This window comes from Equus caballus, chromosome 20 (genome assembly GCF_041296265.1).
Source record: "Equus caballus isolate H_3958 breed thoroughbred chromosome 20, TB-T2T, whole genome shotgun sequence".
Taxonomy (NCBI): domain Eukaryota; kingdom Metazoa; phylum Chordata; class Mammalia; order Perissodactyla; family Equidae; genus Equus; species Equus caballus.
This window is the reverse complement of record NC_091703.1, coordinates 23207391-23223140: the sequence shown is the minus strand read 5'-3', so window position 1 is coordinate 23223140 and position 15750 is coordinate 23207391. Positions and strand designations below refer to the sequence as shown.

Genomic DNA, 15750 nt, shown 5'->3' with positions numbered 1-15750 from the left:
AGTAAGACACATTATTGCTTCTTGGCCCAAAGAGAAATGTTCATATATTTCTCTCCTTGCTGTTATCTGTCAAGCCGACTGGCTTCGTCTGTACCCTGAGACATTACACATTCAGGAAAGCAGTTGTTTCCCCCATATGTCTTGGGGGAAAGCGATCATTTTTCAGAAAGGCATGAGGTGCATGGAACATTTTCGTACTTGCTTCCTTTCTACATATATCAGGTGGTAGCCATTATAACATTCCCAGTACATACCACTGACGGGAGAACTGGAACTTCTATTACCTACAGTTTGTATTTATTTCATTGGGAGACAGAGTTATAAAGCTGCTTCCTGACATACAGCAACAGCTGCTAAGCATCTGTCCACCGTCTTACAAAAGAATTCAATGGGAGCAAGAAAAAATTAGTTAAGGACCGCCACTTGGAAACTGAACAGTCGTCTTGAAAGTAAATTGATGACAAAATTCTCAGTATCTTATCTTTAATTTATTTACCAACCGTAGAGAATGATGATTATATTACTTTTATTTTTAACCAACCGTTTTTATCACGCTTTGTTTTCTCCAGGCTACTTCCACATCCATTGTTCGTGATTCCAGCTCAATATGCTGCTAATTTATGAAGCCCATTTGGACCACAGCAACCTCTGTGCTAGGTGGTAAAGAATTTCTTTTCTTCCCCCCTGTGTTAACTACAGACTACTTACAATATGAGTGTTTCCTACATCTTTTTTTTGTTATTAATAGACAATTTTTCAGAGCATTTTTAAGTTTATAGAAAAACTGGGCTGAAAGACTTCCAATATTCTCTTTCATTGCCACCCTCCGCACGGTTTTTCCTGTTATCAACATCTAATGTGGCACATCATTACAATTGATGAGCCAATACTGATACATTATTGTTAACTAATGTTCATAATTTACAAAAGGGTTGACTCAGTATTGTACAATCTGTAGGTTTTGAAAAATGTATAACAGCATACATCCACCATTATAGTACCCTACAGAATAATTTCACCACCCTAAAAATCCCTTACGCTTCGCCTATTCATTCCTCTCCCCCTTTCTGAGAATCCCTGGCAACCACTCATCTTTTTACTGTCTCCATAGTTTTGCCTTTTCCAGAATGTCACATAGTTGGAATCATAAAGTATGTAAGCTTTCCGGTTGGCTTTTTTCACTTAGCAATATCCATTTAAGTTTGCTCCATTTTTTTCTGTGGCTTGATAGTTATATGTTTTTATCACTGAATAACCTTTCATTTTATGGATGTGCCACAGTTCATCCATTCACTAATTGAAACCTTCCAAATTCTGGCAATTATGAGTAAAGCTGCTATAAACATTTGTGCGCAGGTTTTTGTGTGGACATTTTTTTTTTTTTAAAGATTTTATTTTTCCTTTTTCTCCCCAAAGGCCCCTGGTACATAGTTGTATATTTTTAGTTGTGGGTCCTTCTAGTTGTGGCATGTGGGATGCTGCCTTAACGTGGCTTGATGAGTGGTGCTATGTCCGTGCCCAGGATCTGAACTGGTGAAACCCTGGGCCGCAGAATCAGAGCGTGCGGACTTAACTGCTTGGCCACGGGGCCGGCCCTTGTGTGGACATAAGTTTTAAATTCATTTGATTAAATATCACATAGCATGATTGCTGGATTGTATGGTACACATATGTTCAATTCCACAAAAAAATGCCAACTGTTTTCCAAAGTGGCTGTAGCATTTTGCACTCCCAGCAGCAATGAATGGGGGTTCCTGTTGCCCCACATTATTGCCTACATTCGCTACTGTCAACGTTTTGGATTTTGGCCATTCTAATAGGTATGTAGTGATATCTCACTGGCATTTTAATTTGCAAAACCCTGATGACGTATGATGTTGAGCATCTTGTAATACACTTATTTCCATCTGTATGTCTTTTTTGGTGAGGTATCTGTTCAGGTCCTTTGCCCACTTTTTAACAGGGTTGTTTGTTTTCTTATTATTGAGTTTTAAGAGTTCTTTGTATATTATGGATACGTTCCTTTATCTGTAGCATATTTTGGAATATTTTTCTCCTAGTCTGTGGCTTGTCTTTTGATTCTTTTAATGATATTACTTTTTCATTTAATTTATACAATACTGCTTACTCTAAGGATATTGTGAACTTAAAGACTTGTATTTATAATGTTGATTTTAACCTTTAAGTTCTAAGGAAGCATGGGTTTTGAATTTCTATAGATAGCATGTATAAATAAACCAGGAGTTCTGGACTCCAACTGTGCAAAAACTAGCTGATTTAATAATATCAGGAAATTGCTTTAATTTCCTTAGAATTACATGGAGGAAGGATCCAGAGAAAATTTAGACATAAGACTAAGGACTACAGGAGATTACTTCAAGGTCCCTTTAAGGATCATTTTAACACTAAGGCTCAGTGATAATCAAGGATTTATTCATTTGTTCAATAAATCAATAAATACTATTAATCAATTATTTATTAGGTACCAGGAACTGCTTTAGGCACCGGGTGCTAGAGATACAGAATGAACAAGAGAGACATGGTATTTGCTCAAATGAGCCTTGCATTCTATTTCTAGAAGAAGAGTGCAGATGGGTAGGGGTGGAATAAACAACACAATTGATAATTTAGTCACAATTTTCCTAAGAGTCTAGAAGAAGTGCAGAATGCAATGAGATTACACAGTAAGTAGAATAACTTATGAGATGACCTTTGAAGGATAAACAAACAGCTTGGTGAAACAGGAGAAAATAGTCATTCTAAAAAATGGAACAGGGGCCGGCCCTGTGGCTGAGTGGTTAAGTTCACATGCTCCACTTCAGTGGCATGGGGTTTGCTGGTTAGGATTCTTGGTGCAGACCTAAGACTGATCACCAGGCCACGCTGTGGTGGCGTCCCACATGGAAGAACTAGAATGACTTGCAACCATGATGTACAACTATGTACTGGGGCTTTGGGGAGAAAAAGAAAAGAAAAAAGAGGAAGATTTGCAACTTGTTAGCTGAAGGCCAATCTTAAAAAATAACAGTAATAATAATAAAAAAAAAATAGGCCTGACCCAGTGGCATAGCGGTTAAGTTCACACGTTCCACTTCTCAGCGGCCCGGGTTTCACCGGTTCGGATCCTGGGTGCGGACATGGCACCACTTGGCAAAAGCCATGCTGTGGTAGGTGTCACATGTATAAAGTAGAGGAAGATGGGCATGGATGTTAGCTCAGGGCCAGTGCTCCTCAGCAAAAAGAGGAGGATTGGCAGTAGTTAGCTCAAATCTTCCTCAAAAAAAAATAATAATAAAATAAAAGATGGAACAGCATAGGTGAAGGCCCTGAGCAAGAAAAAACATGAACTTTTCTAGAAACAGAAGAAGGATGAGTACAGTGGAACACAAAGTAAAACAAAGGAAGAGACGCAAAAGGAGGCTGTTGAAGTTATTGAAAGGATTTGTGTGTGTGTGCGTGTGTGTATCTGTGTATGTAGAGTCAGTGGGCAGAATCAATGAAAATAACTCCTGTTTGAAGATCTGTCAGGGCACATTGTTGAGAACGGATTTGGGTTTGTTGGAACAATGTTGATGTGGGGTTAGTAGTCAGGAGGCAATTGCTCTAATCCAGCCAAGAAATGATGGTTGCTTGAAGTTGTATGTGGGTCTGGAGATTAAAGAGAAGATATTTTTGGGTTTAAAGAGGATGTAAATTGTTGATTAATCATATTTTCTTGGGCCTAGTTAAGGAGAAGAAGATATTGAGGATATTCCTAGCTGGCTGCGTCATACAACTTGGTGAATGGTCGTGTTATTCATTGAGCTAGGGAATCATGAAGGAAGAGGAAATCTGACAAAGAAGATGATGAAGTTTGAATATGTTAATGTTGAAGTACCTGTGAAAAAAAAAATTGGAGACATCAAGTAGACGACTGCATATATAGGTCAAGAGTTAAGAGGAAATTCTAAGATGGAGATATAAATATTGAGAGTCATTAGTTGTAAACATATAGCTAATATAGAAGATTAGATCACTATTCATAAAACATCCACTTCCTCCCCTCCACCGTGAAAGGAATTACTTCCTGGTTCCTAGTCTTAGGGCTTGCCATGTGACTTGCTTTGGCCAATGGCATGTTAGCATATGCAACATAGTCAGAGGCTTGAAATGAGCTTATGCAATTGGGCTTGTCTTATTGCACTACAGCCTTTCACCAATCTTGGTGAGCTGTTGCTCCAAGGAGTATGAAAGATGTCAGCAGACCTGGAGCCAACTTGCAACTTGAAGACAAATCAAGTCCAGTCCAGTCCAGACTAGCTGGAGTCTGAGTGACCTACAGATGCGCTGGCAAGGTGTATGCCACTGATATTTCATTGCTATGTTTTATGCAGCAATAGCTATCGAAGACTTAACAATGAGCTGACTTAAGGAGACAGGAAAAAAGGAAGATGGGAAGAGAGACTAGGGTCAAATCTTGAGGAATGACAACATTTAAAAGTTGAGTAGAGGGCCATCATGGTGGCATAGTGGTTAAGTTTGCACATTCTGTTTTAGTGGCCAGGAGTTCACAGGTTTGGATCTTGGGCATGGACCTAGCACCACTCATCAAGCCGTGCTGTGGCAGCATCCCACATACAAAGTAGAGGAAGATTGGCATGGATGTTAGCTCAGGGACCATCATCCTCAAGCAAAAAGAGGAAGACTGGCAACAGATGTTAGCTCAGGGCTAATCGTCTTCACACAAACAAAAAAAAGTTGTGTAGAGGATAAGTGGCCAAAGAAGAAAGAGAAAGATCAAGAGCTCTTAATGACAAGAAAATCAAAGAGGTAGGGATTAGTCAACAGGGAAAAAAATCTACTACAAGCTCAGAAAAGATAATTTAGCAACATAAAAATTATTGATGATCTCAGCAAGAGCCCTTTCAGCCGTGAGAGAGGAAACTATATGGGTGTAAGCTGGAGAGTCAGTGTAAGATGAAAATATAGAAACAGCTAGTGCAGAGCAAGTAACACATTCACTTGCTGATTGAAAGCTTCTAGTGGAGAGAGAAGAAAAACAAGAGCACAGGAAAGAAAAAGCATAATTACTAGTACCAAATTTCTGAGAATTTTGTAGGGGATGGGAAATGGACCACAGGCTGAAAGATTGGTTATTGGATGGAGAAACTCTCCGTTGTTATAACAGGTGGGAAAAAGGTTTAGAGACAAGAAGTGGAGAAAATTCCAGCCAGTAGCTTCATTTTTTTCCTGAAAAATTCTGTATAAGCTTCATGTCATTTTCTGAGAGTGAAGAAGGAAGTAGGAAATTCCGAGTTTTCATGCTTGGGAAGACAGTGGTCTCCCATTTTCCATTTGCAAGAGGGTTAACCTTGTTTGCAATGAATGAGCAAAACCCCTTTGTTCTTGAGGGTTTTCACTTAAAGTTTTGAACCTTTTTGTTTTTCTAATTGTTTGTGTGTTTTTAAAATCAATGATAAGCACACTTTTATGAGTGAAAATATCTGCACTAAATCTAAGTGGGAAACTTTTGTTTTTCTCTTCCCTTCTCTGTCTTCTGTTATCAGTTATTTTGCATTGCAAATAAGCACATACTCAACCTTGAGTTGAAAACTTGGCTCTTCTTCCCCTTTCATTATGGAGTACACATTCCAAATTTCAAAATTTAAACTCACAGAATAGACATATGAAGCTTACATAGATTTGCAAAGGAAGAGTAAAAGGTGATAGAAGAGGAAGACGGAAATTTCAGGATAATACTCTGCTTCTATGCAGCACTGAGTTTTACCCTTGAAACTCTTCCAGAATTTTCTTTTTCATGGGCTTTATGGCCAATTGCCTCCAGATAGGCACACTTCTTTCCACAAATATCCTTTTAAATTTGACACCCGGACCATATGTTATGCTGTTTCACTCTGATTTGCAGGCAGAACTCTCCCCAATCTACATTTAATTATGTGGAGCATTTGGCTTGCTAAAGGCTTACAACTCTACCAGAACCCCCTGGAATCCATTATGTCTCCCAGATCAGAGGAATCATGGATGTTAACTAGGACTGCAATATACTGGGTAGTTACTCATAGTATATAAAGGTTTGTTCATAACCATTGTTTGGAGGTGATTTATGCCATTCTGACTCTAATTATTATGGGAGAACTTTGCTGCAGAAGAAAATATACCCTGCTCTGGCAAGCTTGGCACTCTTTCCTTTGAAAAGATGAAGGTCAAGGCAGCTTTCCCTGCTTGATTGACTATAAGGGATCTCATATGGGATTGGAGTGTGAAAGTCCCTTTGGGCTACAGCTATCGGCCTGAGGCACAGTTAGCATAGGTTACCTGGTTTCCTTGCCGCAAAATGTAGCCTGTTGCTTGATGCCGTAGTAGACACTGCTGCTCTGCCAAGATTCACTCTTGAGGGAGGAGGCATTCATTTCCCTAGTGGCTGGAGAATGGTGCCTGCTGACAGTTCACAGCTGTCTCCTATCCCAGGAATTGTCCTCAGCCAAAAGAAGCATTCTTGCCTCATATTGCACCCTCACTCAAGAGGCAGGCAGCATTCAACAACTGGTCCATGTAGGACTGAAATTCTGGGCCCCCTTGCCTCCATTAGGAACATCTCCATAGGACCGTCTCAGCTTCAGAGCTTTCTGTGAGATCATCTGAGGCCTCTGTGGCAACTGCTTCTAAGTGCAACATCTCTTTCTGGGCAATCCTACTTCCCTCTTTCTGTTACGGGTGTTTCTGAGAGCACACCCCAATAAACCATCTGAATGTAAATCTCTATCTCAGTGTTTGTTTCTCAATTTAAGACACTTAGTGCCAGGAGCGGTCCGAGGAAACAGACTCTAAAAGTGATTGTGGAGCTGTATCATCGGCCAGGCTGCTGACAACAGGGACTCTATTAGTTCAGGTAAATAGAATATTAATAATTCCTGAAAAGTAGTGGTGTATTATAAAAACTTTGACCAATGCTGACTGGTGAACTGGGATGGGATACCAGTGGAAGGGATGTATAAGCATGTGAAATATCCCAGGTATTTGAGAGGTTCCAGGGAGGTAGGAATTATAAGAGATGATGGAACTGGTGGCTATCAATGCACTGAAGAAGCAAGGATGAGGGAGATTAATCAATTTAAGGCAAAGAGTGATAGCTAGAGGACCTCCTTGGCAGTATATAAAAAGGTTCTCATCTTCTACAGAAAGAGGCAGAAAAAACTGAAGATCAGGTCCAGGATGCAATTAGAAGAATGTGTCATAGAGAAAATTGTATTTTAAATCCCAAGAGGTCTGCTTTGCCAAGGTTAGGGCCCTGACTGGGAGGGAGCAGCAACCTGAGACTTGGGATGGGAACAGATGAGTGAATGCACTCAGACTCCTGAATCTTTAGATACTTCTGAATCCCCTGGGCCTGCAGAAGTGGCCCATTTCCTCTTGTTCAAGACTAGTGCCTCTCCCTTTTTGCTTGAAGACAATGAAAAGACTTCTGCCTTTCAAGACAAGGCATGCCTCCGTCAGCATCTGCCCACACAGTTCCTCTTGGCCACCAGACAATTAACTAGGGCTAAGTCAAATGTTCCCTGACTGGGAAAATGCTGATCTGCTAAGTGGTCCATACTCAGAAGGAAGTGCAAAATGGAGCTGGCATATACCAGGGCAAGCCAGAAGGATGCATATAGGATTGTATTCTGAGGGTATTTGATCAAAGTGAGCACTTTCCCTAGAGACAGGGGTCCCAGGGGACAGTGCTAACATGCTGCTAGAATGGATTTTAGAAGAATTGAGAAAGGATGATTTAAGGAAGTAAAATAAAAGCTCCAGGACCTCTGTGGCAGAGAGTAGAAGAAGGGATCAAAAGGCACACAATAGTGGGTGTTCTAGAAAGTACGTAATATGTAAGACCAGAAAACCAGCAGTTCACTGTGTTCCATGGAAGAGCTATGTTCCAAAACCACAAAAAATGAGCTTCTGAGAGAAACGTCAGCATCATCGAGAAGCCCAGTGGTGGCTGTTCATGGGGCTGGTATAATAGGAGATGCTGTTAAAGAAGTGGGCTTCCTGATAGCAATGGTGGATGACGGAATCCTGAAATAAGAGGCCAGGTGGCAGTGCTTAACTATTATCAGTACGGTGGACGCAATTACCATAAAAGGCAGTGAGGCTGGAGTGGCAGCCGTGGATAACTGACCTGCGGAAAGCTATAGAGAAGGTTAATAGAAAAAGCCTTTCTGAGGGCAAAATAGATGGTCAGCCAGCAGGAGTATTGCTCAGCATATACAATCCAGAAACTAAAGAAAGGATGATCAGGAGACTGAAGGCAACCATTCCAATCAAAAGTCAAGATCCCTTGCCTTCTATAACTTAGCCAATTTTTAAATCCAGAGCCCATCAACTGAAAGAGAGGCCAAATTCCCAGGAGGAGGGGCTCTGCAAAATCTCAGCTTATAAACACAGTACCAATTTCTCCAGAGCTTCCTTAAGTTACCTATGGCCATATACTCAAGTAACAATACACAGCAGAAAGGGAAATACCTCAGTATTTTGAGAAATGGTGAATTATGGGTCAAGGGGGAGGGCTAGGTAATAAGTGGAATCCTGGCTCATGTTCAGGTCACAGGAGTTCACTGGGTTCACAAATACACCCAGTGTTTATTTTCCCAGCACACAAATTTATAATAGGCATGTTTATAGTTGGAGTTGGCAGAACCATTGTGTTGAATTTTTGGTCTGTGGAGTAAAAGCTGCCAAAGTGGGAAAGACTAAGCTAAAGCTCTAACACTATTCCCCTTTGCCCACCCAAGTCAAGTTAATAAATATAAAGCCACATCATGTATCAGAAGAGATTATTGTCACACTTAGTGACCTGAAGGATTTGAAGACTGTTGCCTCTACCATATCCACCTTTAACTCACTGCTCTGGCCCTTAGAAAAGTCTGAAAGATCTTAGAAGATCACAGTGGACTAACACCACTCCAACAATTGGCCCATTTACAGCCAGCCGGATATAGTGTATTTATCAGGTTTATATCACACTTGTCACAACCAAGAGGGAAAGATAATGCTTGATAGGCCTCTTCAAGTTATAGAGGCAGCATATTTTACACTTGTGGGTACTTCCCCAACCAATTTACCAAGTGGCACAGAAGGTTCCCAAGTCGAGTGGAGCCTAGAGTAGGAAAGGGCTCTGCAGCAGGAGCAAGCTATGATATATACAGCTTACCAGGTGGGCAATAAGATCTAGAAAACCCTATGGCATTGGAGACATCGGTGCTGGGAGGAGAAAACACATCATGTTGAGTTTCCGGGAAGGTCATTTAGGAAAACTACAATATGGACATTTAGATCCACGAAATCGCAGGATTAGATGGAACCATCAGCAATCCATCTAATATGGAAGATATTATGATCTCCTAGCACAGATAGCTCTAATTCAAGTTTGGGCGTGAGCAGGCAAAGTGGGTACAAGTAAGCTGCACGAGCAGGTAACACATACTCCCATGCCATCCCCTAATATTGCAGGGGCACCTCTCCATCAGCTAGTACCTATGAGCCATATGCCGGGTCCCTCATAACCGGATGATGGAGGAGAAGGCGGCCAAGGTGTGTCACAAATGGATTTACTTGGTATATAGGTCCAAGCCAAAAATAGACAGCTTCTGTGCTAAAGCTCCACTCAGAGGTGTCCCAGAAAGACAGTGGTGAAGAGAAAAGCTTTGAACAGTTTATATAGTCCTCCACTTTTTGTAAAAAGAGAAGTAGTATGTATGAGGGAAGCACATACATGGATTCATAGGCAATGGTAAATAGTTTCATCAGTTGGTCAGAAGCTTCAAAAGCGAAAGACTAGGGATAAGAATGTCTGAGGAAGAGACATGTGCATGAATCTATGGAAGAGGGGCAGGATGTGTGAAAATCTTTGTATCGTATGATAACACCCAACAGAGCTCCTCCACTGTGAAAGAGGCACTATGCGAGCAAGTAGACAAAGTGACTCAGCCAATTGATATTAGCCAAGCTTTCTCACTGGCTACGCAAATGCTGGCGCATGAGTGCATGAACAGAGTACTTCGGGCAACAGAGATCAAGGCTGTGCCTGAGCCCAATAGCATGGATTGCCACTCATTAAGGCTGATCTAGTTAATCCTATTGCTGAATGTTCCATATTTCAGTAACTTTGAGTCCCTAATATGGCATCATCTGTTGAGGAGGCCAATCAGCCACTTGGTGGCAAGTTGATTACACTAGACCCTTTCCATCTTGGAAGGGGAAGTGTTTCATCTTGACTGAAATTGACATATATTCTAAATACACATTTTTATTTACTACTCATAGGGTCTCAGCAGTACTATTCGAGGCCTTTACCCAGTGTTTATTTCATTAATATGGGATACAACATAACATTAAACTGGACTAAGGAACCCACTTTACAGAAAAGGAAGTGGAGCAGTGGGCACATGATCATGGGGTCCGCTGGTTCTATCATATGCCACACTAATTAGAAGCCACTAGCTTGATAGGGTGAAGTAACAGCTATTTGGACATGAAGTTGAGATAAGATGATGCCCTAAGGAAATGGAGTGCCATCTGCACCCAGTATACAAACTAAATCAACAAGCATTATATGGTGCTGTGTCCCCAGTAAGTAGATTATATGGGTCTAGGACCCAAGTCTTGGAAGTAGGAGTGGCTTTGCCTTTCATCAGTCTCACTGAGCCACTTAGGTGATTTGTGCTTCCCTTCCTTGCAGCTGTGCTCCACGGGAAAGGTCCTGATTCCCAGAGAGGGAACTTCTACCAGAAACTGCATCAACAGTTCCATTAAACTCTGAGTTAGGCTGCCTCCTGTCACTCAGGGCCCTTATGCTGAGAGGCCAGCAGGTGAGAGAATGAACTACTACCCTGGCAGGAGTACTTGACCCCAATCATCAGGAAGAGATAGGGCAGCTGCTACACGCTGAGGGGCAGGAAAGACTAAGTTTGGCATCACTGTAATCTATGGGAGCATCTCAGCATATCCCCCATGACCAGTTTTGAAAGTAAATGGATACTGCAGCAGCCACACTGAGAAGGATGTAGTGATGAAAGTCATAGACCTGCCAGGGATGACATTCTGGGTCACCCTACAAGGCAAACAATCTTAGACCAGCAGAGGAGGAGAACGTAGAACGGGCGATAGAGGAGGGGGATAATGCATGCTAACTATAGCTGTGTGCTCACTGTAGCAGCAGGTACTTTGTTTAATTCTACTAAACTCCCTCTCATAAGAATCTCCAGGAAAGGGGACTAATGTAAATCCGGGAGGAGTGATTTCAAGCGGCACTGAACTTATGCAAGCAAGTTGGTCCAAGAGGCACAGGGATGGACTAAGTGAGCATTGCTGTCTGCCAATGAATGCACAACTGAGGAACAATTCCTTAGCTGCTGGGAGTGTTGTCTTCAGACTGTTCACATTTGAGTCCCTCTCAGGAATTGCCTTAGGTCCAAAGAGAGCAGCCTTGTCCCTCCCAGGAATACTTTACATCCAATGACTGATCAATCAAAGTGTCGGAAGTCCCTACTCCCTCAATTCAGACCATCTTTAAAGGGCTATCCAGAGTTTAATGTTCCCTGTGGGATCAGACGAGGATTCTGATTCAACTGCATCATAGTTATCTTTTCCTTCTTCCTAATCCTTCTTTCCTCACTCCCTTATAGCTGTTATTCCTGACTGCATCCCCCAGTAAGCCTGTTATCCGATCCCCAAGTCTATTTCCTGAGGAAACCAACTACAAACAAATTCCAGTTCTTCATTAGTCACTGATAATTTATTTTCTCTGGTTGTCCTTTTTTTTTTTTTTTTTTTTTGAGGAAGATTAGCCCTGAGCTAACTACTGTCAATCCTCCTCGTTTTGCTGAGGAAGACTGGCCCTGAGTTAACATCCATGCCCATCTTCCCCTACCTTATATGTGGGACGCCTACCACAGCATGGCTTGCCCAGCGGTGCCATGTCCGCACTCAGGATCTGAACTGGTGAACCCCCCGCCGCCAGAGCAGAACATGTGCACTTTACCACTGCCCCATCGGGCAGGCCCTTCTGGTTGTCCCTTTTTATCTTGCAGTTTATACTGTGGTTTTCTTGCAACAATAGTCTACTCTAGATGGGTAAAGGCACAGTTGTTTTTTTTCAGCAAATAGTTTTAATATTAATTTCTATTGTTTTGAAATAGGGATTCCTAGACATAGTCCTCATTAGTTGGTTAAGTCATCCTGAAAATCTACACCTAAAATTTGGTACGATTGGTGGTAGGGGTGATATGGAAGGAGAGGAGTTGAGCAAAGTAGGAACTTAATCCTACTGGAGATGGAGACAAAAAATCAATAAAACCCCAACCGTAAATCTATGAAAAAAACCCTAATCTCTTTCTCAGCAATGTCCTTTTTTACCCAGTCTCACATTGCCAAAATGCTAGTAGAAATATTAAAATTCTTCTTGAGGTTGTTTACTACAGTGAAGAAAATACTGATTAGCTCACTGCTAATCAAGGGTGAGCTATAAAATTATATATTAATAAGGCACAAAATAAATACCGCTTCCCTTGTCATCAATTACCATTCGAGTTAATCTAATTCTGATTTTCATTTTCATACCTAAATAGCTTGCCTCAAAACTAACAAACCCTGAAAAGTTGCTAAATACACTAAGAGTGTATCTTTTCTACCTTACTTTGTCTTTCCTAGGGAGTTCAATATTCAGCATCTCTTTCTCCTCTTTTGATGACCAGAAAAGGAAAACCCCGGATAATCTGGAGGCAATGTCGTGCTTTTTCTCCCCCTTTCTTTGTTCTGTCAAGTGGTGGTCCCTCAGATGACCTCATTATCCTATCTCTATACTGCTATCTGAGGGCCTAAATTGCTACTTTTATGTAGTTCTTTGTGTTCAAACTCAGTTTTCTTTTCCATTTCTTATACCTCTCACTACTCTTCTTTCATTAAGAGCTAATTAATGTTCTTCCCATTATGAATGTGAGGGTTTTTTTTAAACATCTTACATCTATGTTAATTCTCTTCTTAAATAGGCTAAAGCTTTTTCTTCTTTAAACTTATATCTTTACTGTGTTTGTGTTCCATGGATTTCTAAAATGAGATTTTCAGATTTGTCCTTTCCAGTTGTAGTAGAAAACCTATGTGCGGAATGAAGTAATGACAGATGGGACAGGGCCAGGCTGCAGTAAATGTCTGTGATATGAAGAGCCTTTCAGTGAGTTGACCTTTGGCTCATGGGCATAAGGGCCACCTCTCCATTGTTCCATGTTTTAGTAATGGCAGCTTACTTTATTTATGAAGGCAGGCTGTTGGTTTGACGTAAATAGCTCCTGTTCTGTGCTCTATGTTGCCCTACTCATAAACTCAATAGTTAGAAATTCAGAGGAAAAAAATAGCACAGTGTCCCTGACCAGCTACAAGGAATATAATTTATTCTAACCAGAATTGACTTTATTTTGTATAATTCTTCCATTTCTCTGCCCCCATTATCCTTATTCTTTGGGGTGGTATTAATTAAGAGCCATTGATTTTCACTTAATGTCAATCCACTCATTATTTCAATTACCCTACAAATCCCACTCTTTCTTATTTAGCAATAGCATTCATTACAGATGCTACTTCTTTCTCTTACCAAATCTTTCTTCTTCTTTCAGAAGAGTCTGTCCTTGACCCACTAGCTTCCTTCCCTTTCTCCACATCTTTTAGTGGCCTCTTTTGGCTGAATGCTTTAGTGACAATGACTACATTGACAACTCTGAAACCTCTCTGTCCACCTTTAACCTCTGTCCCAATATATATCTTCTCTGTCAATCAGAGTTCCCCCATAGGCATTCAAATGCATAGTCAATCTATTTAAGAATGAAAGAATCTTTCATTTTGTCCCTCTTCCATCCCATCATTTAGAATCACCTTAGGCATCACTCTTCTAAAGCCTGAATATGCATTTTGATGCATGTCAAGATCAAGATGTATCTTTAAAGACAGACAGGGCCATGGTCAGAGGCCTTTCGCTGAGAGGCATTGCAGCTCACAGATGTCAAATTGTGGGAGAAAGGCTGGATACAGGACAAGGCCTGGGAAGTGACACAGGAATGAAGTTTTCTTGTGTCTGCAAGTCCAGAATCTCTATTTATCAGCTTACCCAGGAATGATTAAACTTTGGAGGACAAATTCAGGCCAAGCAAAATCACAAAAAAAACTGATTTGGAAACCAGAACGTGAGAGTTTCAAAACCAGAATGTGAGAGTATGCATTGAAAGAGGAGGACAGGTCTCAGAAGATGAGCCAAATCAGTCATTTCTTCTGGTCAAGAAGAAACTTACATGGATTCAATAGAAAACATTAGAGCTCTGAAGGTTGCTTGACTGAATGAGCACCAGAGAAGTATCACTTGGTGCCCGGTTCCCTCCAGGGAAGACTTCAGGCTCTGCCTAGTAAACTAGAGTCAAGTATGAACCTGGGCCTCAAGATCCAAGTTCCTTTCTTGTAATAAGTCAGTCATTTCTTCAGATGGTCATTTGTGTTGATATTTACTAATTTCAATTTCAGAGTAATATTTCCTTCACCTGGGTCCTTCCCCACAAAATGAAGGATAACACATTGTAGTCTCCCCACACTAATCATGGGAGTTTTCTTTCATTCTGGCGAAAAAGACCTTTTAGATGATCCATGTTTCACTGAGCTAGAGACTCATATCTCACAAGTACCGGCAACTAGTCATTAATCTCTCCTATCAAGAGCTCTTGAAATGAGATCCTTGATACTTAGGTTTTTGATGACTATGGGGACCAAGATCATTTTAGGTGTAACTGATACCATCCATGAGGATATAATCCTTTCAGAACAGCAGTCATAAGCAGAAAAGTAATATTAGCCCATATTAAACAGAGTTGAATCTAAAACTTAAAAAAAATTCGATCCGTTCCATATAAAGGAAAAGATTAATCTGGTTTAGTAAAACGCATAATTTAAAAGGAATACTAATCTTTTAATTATCACATTGTGTGTGCATCTTTGAGAATTAGTTTTTATTTATTTTCTTTAAACAGTGCACATACCTTAAGAGGCAGCATAGCATATGGTTAAGAATATGGTCTCTGCAGCCAGAATGTCTGTAACTTAATTTCCCTATGCCTCAGTTCCATCATCTGTAAAAATGGGGTTTATAATAGTATCTCCCTTATGGAGTCAGTGGAAGCTTAAATAATTTAATATATTCAGCACTAAAACAATGCCTGATACAGAGATAGAACTATCTGTTGGTTATTTTTTATAAAAATGGATGAACATAAACATTTATGTGCTTTTTAAAGAGTAGTTTTTTAGGAGGCGGCAGGCCTGGTTCTCTCCTTCCTCTATCTTTCCTCTTGTCCTCAAATCAATGCCACTGTCCTCAATTTCATTCATACCTCAGGAAACCGATGCTTCAGTGTTCATATCTAACGTGTTTATCTGTATTTTTCTCTGGACATATAATTCTATAAAGAACATGCATATGCATTTGGAATAGTTGGTAATTGTTTCATTTTACAGAAGTGATGTCATCACATGCAAGCTTTTCTACATCTTTCTTCTCTCATTCAGCAATCCCTTCATGTGCCCCAGGATACCATGAATTCATGGTTGTACCATGATGTGGGCATATGATCAGTTATGAAATCATTTGTCCTTTGATGGACATTTATTTCCAGTTTCTAAACCATTATAAATCAAGCTGCAATAAATACCCTTTTGTGTAAATATCTTATATAT

General features: G+C 40.6%; 1 long non-coding RNA gene across 2 annotated transcripts in view; it reads left to right on the top strand.

Annotated features, from left to right (window-relative positions):
• The window catches only part of LOC111769225 (uncharacterized), a 113811-nt gene that overhangs the window by 45811 nt on the left and 52250 nt on the right, over positions 1-15750 (top strand). For both annotated transcript variants that reach the window (XR_011429556.1, XR_002802055.2), the window contains one exon: positions 570-657. This is a non-coding gene — a long non-coding RNA (uncharacterized lncRNA). The remainder of the gene's footprint in view (positions 1-569; positions 658-15750) is intronic.